Genomic DNA, 5,642 nt, shown 5'->3' with positions numbered 1-5,642 from the left:
TTTTTATTGATTTTGGAGAGAGAGGGAGAGGGAGAGAGAGAGAGAGAGAGAGAGAGAGAGAGAGAGAGAGAGAGAGAAACGCTGATGAGGAGAGAGAATCAAGGACCGGCCGCCTCCTGCACGCCCCCTACTGGGGATCGAGCCTGCAACCCCGGGCAGGTGCCCTGGACCGGGAATCGAACCCATAACCCTTTGGTAGCCAGGACAACATTGCCACCAGCTGAGCTACCCAGCCAGGGCGACACCTGTTGAAATGAACATAGAATATTTTGACTATTTATTTTATTTTATTTCTTTTTAAATGGAGCATGGTTGAGAGTTGACCCTGTTTCAAAGGTGCAAGTGTCACTGACCATGGAATGTCCTTTCTCTGCAGACGGCCCCAAGAAGCCCACGCCGACGCCAAAGAAACCCGGTTCCGGTGAGAAGCAAATGTTCTTTGGGCGCAAAAGAGGGAGGGAAAACCATTGTGGGTCCCGCCCCCATCGGCCCCAGAGCTGGGAGAGACATAGACAAGTGCGAAGATATTGGATTCAGGGGCTGCGGATACAGTCTGGTTAATCATGTGCATTGCATGGTGACGGCCAATGATTCTCCTAAAAAGGATGGTGATGATTCTATGAGATGCTATTGGGTCATTTGGACAGGATTTCTGGCTTTCTTAGCTTTTATTGTAAAAAAACACATATTTTTACTGATTTCAGAGAGGAAGAAAGAGGGAGAGAGAGAGAAATATCAATGATGAGAGAGAATCATGGACCGGCTGCCTCCCGCACGCCCCCTACTGGGGATCGAGCCTGCAACCCGGGCAGGTGCCCTTGACCAGGATTCGAACCCGGGACCCTTGAGTCCATAGGCTGACTCTCTAGCCACTGAGCCACACCAGCTAGGGCTCTTAGTATTTTTTTCATCTGAGGGATGCATGATGGGAAAATTGATTGGGGAAGTGGGTGTTTCAATGCAGATCCTGGTCAAGAAAATTATGTAGGCATTTGGGGATTCACCATTTTCTCCAATGAAAGATTTTTCCTTTGATTTCGCCCCAACCCCTGAACTCGGGTATTAAAAACAATTTCTCCCTTTTTAGACGATGGCTTCAGTTTAGAAGATGCTGTGGGCGGTGGAGGACACAGTGAGTACCATTCTTTTTCTTCTTTTTAATTTTTTTAAAATAGATTTTTATTGTTTTCAGAGAGGAAAAGAGAGGGAGAGAGAGAGAAACATCCACGATGAGAGAGAATCATGGACTGGCTGCCTCCTGCACGCCCCCTACTGGGAATCGAGCCCGCAACCAGGGCCTGTGCCCTTCAAGCCCACAACTTGGGCATGTGCCCTTGACCGGGAATCGAACCCGGGACCTCCTGGTTCATGGGTTGATGCTCAACCACTGAGCCACACCAGCCAGGGCGTTCACAGTATTTTTCCACAAGCAAGATTTTAAATGCATTTTTCATGGTGTCTTTTATGCTTTTGTGGTCTCTCTCTCTCTCTTTCTCTCTCCGTCTCTCTGGCTGTTTTGTTCTTTTAACTTCAGAATAATTTTTTCACGGTTCCTCTCTCCTCTTGAAAAAAATGACCCTCCTCCCCCCTTTTTTTTTTTTCTGTTGAATTGTTCACAACTACAAATGGATTTGCAAAATGCTGACACATTTGCCAAATGGAACTTGTTTTCCCTGGGGATTCAATTATGTAAATTTTTTCTCATTATTATTTTTTTTCCCTTTAAATGTGTTTCTCAATGGCTTTGCCCTGTTTCTGTGTATTTCTGGGGCTACGTTTTATGTCCATCTGTTTTCTGTTCATTTCTGTAATGAAGAAATTTACTTTTATACAGGCATTTTTTTTTTAATGGACACTTAATGTTGAAACAGCCTTTTAACGTTTAATGGGTTCTCTCCGCTTGTTAGCTTTTCTAAGAAAGATGCTCAGATGATGGTGCCATGATTTTTTTAACAATATATTTTTTAAAAATATAGGGATTTCAGGGAGGAAAAAAAGAGGGAGAGAAAGAGAAACATCCAAGATGAGACAGAATCATGGACCGGCTGCCTCCTGCACGCCCCCTACTGGGAAGGTGTCAACAATGCATTTGGCCTTTTGTTTTATTTCTTTTAACCCATGAATCTGAAGGTTTGCACTGAAGGAGGTTTTTATAGAAAACTAGAGGCCCGGTGCACGAAATCCGTGCAAGGGCAGACGCTCAACGCCGGAGCTGCCCCCTGGTGGTCAGTGCGCTCTCACAGGGGGAGAAGGGCTCAGCCAGAAGCCGGGGTCACGGCTGGCGAGCACAGTGGCGGTAGCCGGAGCCTCTCCCGCCTCCTCAGCAGTCGGACATCCCTCGAGGGCTCCTGGGCTGCGAGAGGGTTCAGGCTGGGCTGAGGGACACCCCCACCTGCACCCCGAGTGCATGAATTTCAGTGCACTGGGCCTCTAGTCTAATAATATTACCACAACTGTACTTACCTAGTATAATATCACAAACGTTGTAGGAAATAAATATTTTTTTAAAAAATTAGCCTGCTATATTGGTTCCAACGTTGAGTGAACTCACCCCCAAAGTGTTGGCAAGGCCAGACAACTTCATGGGCCTTCTTTGACTCACAGATGGGGAGTTCCCCCCCCCCAGTCTACGGTTTTCCCCACCCAGGCCCCCCGGGCACGCCTGGTAAACGGTTTATCGGCAAATGCGTGCTTTGCGCACTTCTTTCCTGGAAATTTCTCCTGATCGCAATTGTGCTCTTTGGCCAACAGGTGACCCAGGAATCCCTGCTCCCCCGAGGCCCAAACCGAATCCGAACCCAAAGCAGCCAGAAACCTCAGGTAAGACCCTAAAGTGCTTCCGGTCCAATCTGTATGGTTTTTGGTTTTTGGTGTTTTTGGTTTTTTTACAGGAAACTGATTTTTTTCCCACGTCATCTGAGAAGGGGGTGAATTTAGATTTGTGTGTGCTTCCTGGTCTTCTCTGTTCAGGGAAATGCCAAATTTCCAGCAGGGGAAGACACTTTTCACAAGGATACTTTGGGTTTTATTTGCATGTCATTTGTTTCTAATTTGCATTTTTACGGATGTCAGAGAGGAAGGGAGAGGGAGAGGGAGACAGAAACATCCATGAGGAGAGAGATTCATGGATCGGCCGCCTCACGCACGCCCCCTACTGGGCATCGAGGGTGCAACCCAGGTACGTGCCCTTGAGCGGAATCGAACCCGGGACCCTTCGGTCCGCAGGCCGACACTCTATCCGTTAGGGCTTTTGTTTTGCTTAAATTTTTGGGTAGCCAGTGTCCTCACTGATTCATTGATTTACGGCTATTAATGATTCCCAGTGATTTATTATGGAATTATCTACCCACTTGTTTTTGCCTTTGAATATTCTTAACAGTATTTAAAAAAATCTTTATTGTTGAAACTATTACACGTTTAACAGTATTATTATTATTATTAGAGGAGTTTTCTTTATTCTTTTAATCTATTTTATTGTTTTCCGAGAAGAAGTGAGAGGGAAAGAGAGAGAGAAATATAAATAATAACAAGAGAATAGTGGACCGGCTGCCTCCTGCACGCCCCCTACTGGGGATGTTCCCGCAACCAAGGTACATGCCTCTCTGAAATCAATAAAAATATCTTTAAAAAAATTATACATATATATATATCTTTGCCTTCATGGAATCATCTCTAGTTGGTCAGGATAGGTTTCGTAAACCGATGGATTAGGTTTGGTGGGTGTCAGCTAGCTGGTTTTGTCTGATGAGCCGTTCCGAAATCCAGAGCCTTAATGTATGATGTCTAAGGCCTGTAGGCTTGGCCGGGGTGTGTCCGGGGTCACACCCTAACCCAGTGGACGGCCAACTCATTAGTCAACGGAGCCAAATATCCACAGGACAACGATTGAAATTTCTTTTTTTTTGGCTGTGCTCCAATAGAACTTTAATGAACTGGTCACCATACATCCTTCAATAATATTATACCACTTCCGAGTATATTTTAAAACTATTCAGCAATATACTTCCATTTCTCTCCTCTCCTAGTTGGTGCTATTGTTGTCATATGGTCATAAATTTTACTTCCACACATGATAACCTCCAAAATCCACTGCTATTATTTTTGCTTCAGGTCAATGATCTTTTTTTAGATTTTTTTAAAAAATAAGAACAAATAATTATTTTTTATTTATGCACGTATTGACAATTCCTGCTCCTTTTCATATCTTTAAGTCCATCTGCTATGGACTCAAGTCCTCTAACCACTCACCTGCCTGCCTGAAATCAATAAAAATGTCTTTAAAAAATTATGCCTCAGTTGGGATTAGAATGGCTGGAGTCCTTAGGGGCTGGTTAGACAATTGAAATTTCTTCTGAGAGCCCAATTTTTTAAACTTAAACTATATAGGCAGGTACATTGTGATTAACTGGATGAGGGTACGCCTAAGGCTTAGGAAGAGCCACACGCAAGGGGCCAGAGAGCCGCATGTGGCTCGCGAGCCGCGGTTTGCCGACCACGGTGCCTAACCTTAGCCTTACGTCAGCTCATTCTTCTGGGGCAGGCGCACCATCCCCCAAAGATTATATAAAAGTATTGCTTTGTCTCCTGTTTTGCTAACATCTTTTATTTCTATTTTTTTATTTTATTTTTATTTTTTATTTTATTTTTATTTTTTCTTTTATTTTTATTGGTTTCAGAGAGAGGAAGGGAGAAGAGAGAGAGAGAAACATCCATGATGAGAGAGAATCACGGACCGGCTGACTCCTGCACGCCCCCTACAGGTTGGGGATGGAGCCCACAATCTGGGCATGTGCCCTTGACCGCGATTCGACCCCGGGCCCCTTCAGTCCGCAGGCCGATGCTCTATCCACTGAGCAACACCAGCCAGGGCTCATCTTTTTTAAAAAAAAAATATATATTTTTGTTGATTTTAGAGAGAGGAAGAGAGAGGGAGAGAGAGAGAGAGAGAGAGAGAGATAGTAGCATCATCGATGATGAGAAAGAATCATGGACCAGCTGCCTCCTGCACACCCCCTACTGGGGATCGAACCCACAACCCGGGCAGGTGCCCTTGACCGGGAATCAGACCCGCGACCTCCTGGTTCCTGGGTCGATGCTCAACCACTGAGACATTCCATCGGGCTTCCCATTGATTTTTATTTATTTATTTTTAAAATATATTTTATTGATTTTTTTTACAGCGAGGAAGGGAGAGGGATAGGGAGTTAGAAACATCGATGAGAGAGAAACATCGATCAGCTGCCTCCTGCACATCTCCTACTGGGGATGTGCCCGCAACCCAGGCACGTGCCCTTGACCGGGAATCGAACCCGGGACCCTTGAGTCCGCAGGCCGACGCTCTACCCACTGAGCCACACTGGCCGGGGCTGTGCCATTGCATTTTTTTTGGGGGGGAAGATGTCGACCAAAAATTCATCCCTGGGTGGGGTCCGCCCAGATCTGTGTTGGTTTCTAATGGCGTTTCCTTCGGGCCAAGATATTGGGGGGACTCACCCCCCCCCCGAGAATGGCAATAAGACAGATGACACCTTTTTCTTCTCTTCCAGGGGGATTTTCAGATTCCGACCTCCTGGACGGGACCTCAGGGGGAGGTAGGAAGACTCATTCCTTTTGTGGCTTTTCTGCACCGACAGTGGCACCGG

General features: G+C 45.7%; 1 long non-coding RNA gene across 1 annotated transcript in view; it reads left to right on the top strand.

Moving 5' to 3' along the window:
• LOC106726875 overlaps positions 1–5,642 on the top strand; it is a 6,069-nt gene extending 427 nt beyond the window's left edge. Inside the window, exons 2-5 of the long non-coding RNA XR_001363002.1 lie at positions 377–421; positions 1,088–1,132; positions 2,752–2,820; positions 5,547–5,642. This is a non-coding gene — a long non-coding RNA (uncharacterized LOC106726875). The remainder of the gene's footprint in view (positions 1–376; positions 422–1,087; positions 1,133–2,751; positions 2,821–5,546) is intronic.

This window comes from Myotis brandtii, unplaced genomic scaffold (assembly GCF_000412655.1).
Source record: "Myotis brandtii unplaced genomic scaffold, ASM41265v1 scaffold3261, whole genome shotgun sequence".
NCBI lineage: Eukaryota > Metazoa > Chordata > Mammalia > Chiroptera > Vespertilionidae > Myotis > Myotis brandtii.
Note: the sequence above shows the minus strand (reverse complement) of the source record. Positions and strands in the feature narration are given on the sequence as shown.